The sequence below is a fragment of the Gracilinanus agilis genome, unplaced genomic scaffold, assembly GCF_016433145.1.
Source record: "Gracilinanus agilis isolate LMUSP501 unplaced genomic scaffold, AgileGrace unplaced_scaffold544, whole genome shotgun sequence".
NCBI classification, from domain to species: domain Eukaryota; kingdom Metazoa; phylum Chordata; class Mammalia; order Didelphimorphia; family Didelphidae; genus Gracilinanus; species Gracilinanus agilis.
In genome coordinates, this window is record NW_025389576.1 from 1 (window position 1) to 1,599 (window position 1,599).

The 1,599-nt window shown below is 70.1% G+C and overlaps 1 long non-coding RNA gene across 1 annotated transcript; it reads right to left on the bottom strand.

Annotated features, from left to right (window-relative positions):
* Positions 1 to 151: 151 nt before the first annotated feature.
* Positions 152 to 1,076, bottom strand: LOC123255944. The gene is made up of 3 exons (XR_006506804.1): positions 981 to 1,076; positions 545 to 610; positions 152 to 227 (listed from the first exon to the last, which is right to left on the bottom strand). It is a non-coding gene; the product is annotated as an uncharacterized LOC123255944 (long non-coding RNA).
* Between the last annotated feature and the right edge of the window lie 523 nt (positions 1,077 to 1,599).

A 1,599-nucleotide genomic window follows, 5' to 3' on the forward strand; every position in this document is an offset into this window, starting at 1 on the left:
GGCCCAGCTCCGGAGCAGCAGCCTCCGGCCTCCACCAGGCACCCGTGCGGGCCGGGATCCCAGGACGGAGGCCCCCCGCGGCAGCGGCCAGCCTGGACCCCCCCCACGGCCGGAGGGGCCTCCCGAGGGACACGCCAGCACTGACCGCTTGGCCGCACTCACCAGCAGGTAGCCCCGGAACTGGTTGTAGATGATGGCGGTCAGCAGGTTCATCAGAAACAGACTTCCTGTGGGGGGAGGGGGAGGGTGGTCAGGCCGGGCCGGACACGGGGCCCCCCTCTGCCCTTGGACCCCTGCCAGGACGCCTCCCCCGGCCCCATCCGAGCACATTTCTGTTCTGTGGGCCTCCTCGGCCAGAGCTCAGAGCCTGGCACAGGGGCTGCCCGCCCGGCCCCCTTCCCTGGCCGAGGCTGCTCCCCTCTGACTCCGGGAGGACCCCGAGATCAGGGGCGAGGCAGGGCCAACTTGGGGTTCCACCGGCCGGGAAGTCCCAGTGTGGATGCTCCCTCCATTCCCTCCCCACGAGGGTCCCGGGGCGACTCACCGATGACGGTGAAGGCGATGAAGAAGAGGGAGTAGGCCCGGTTCTTGGAATAGGCCGGAACCATGACTGCGAGGGGGAATCGGAGGAGAGCGAAGCCTCGCACCCGGCTCCAGGCCGCCCTGACGCTGGGGGCCCGAGGGGGAGAGGAACGCGTCCTCGGGGGCTGCCCCAGGCTGGGGCACAAACGGGCCAGAGAGGAGCCCCGAGGGCTGGCGCTGGGGGGGGGCCCAGGAGGGGCGACCCGGTCAGAGCCGGTCACTGAAGGGCATCGTGGTGGGCACCGGCAAGGCTGTGCTCACAGCCTGACCAACGGACCGCGGTGGGCGATGATCTAGAAGTTGGGGTACTTCCAGGGGGACTCTGGGGGAGCTCTGGGGCTCTGCTGGAGGGGCTCTAGGATGCTGGGGGGCTCTGGGGGGCTGCTGGGGGGGCTCACCGTCCGGGTTGTTGGCTGTGGTCAGCAGGACCAGGAGGGACGTGAGGGACTCGGGCAGGTTCGGGAAGTAGATCTGCCGCTCCTGGTCTTTCTGCTCGTCCTGGGCACCGGGGTGGGGGCGGGGGGAGCTGCTTTAGGGGGCTGGACAGCAACCCGGGGCGCCCCTCCTCCCCCAGACATCACAGGATTGTGAGGCCCCTCCCAGCCCTGGAGCGATGCCACACGGTCGTGCCCCCGGGCAGTCTGTGCCAACTGATATTTAGGGAGTGCCCGCGGTGTGCCAGGTGCTGGGCTAAGCCCCGGGCGGTCCCTGCCCTCGGGGAGCTCCCAGGCTAGTGGGGGACACGAGGCCCGGGCACAGGCACCGCCGTGGCACCCACGTTCACCCAGTGAGGCTGGCATGAAGAAGGCCTCTGCCACCCCGAGGACGGGCAGGCCGGGCTCTCTCTGCACCCCTCCTGGTGCCCGGCAAGACCCCCCCCCCCCCCCACACACACACACACGTGGCCTTCTCTAATGGAGCCCAGCGAGGGGGCCCAGGAAGGAAGCGCCCCAGAACCGGGCCAGAGCCGGAGAGCCCCTGGCAAAAGGGCAGGTTCTGGGTAGGCAGAGTGAGAAG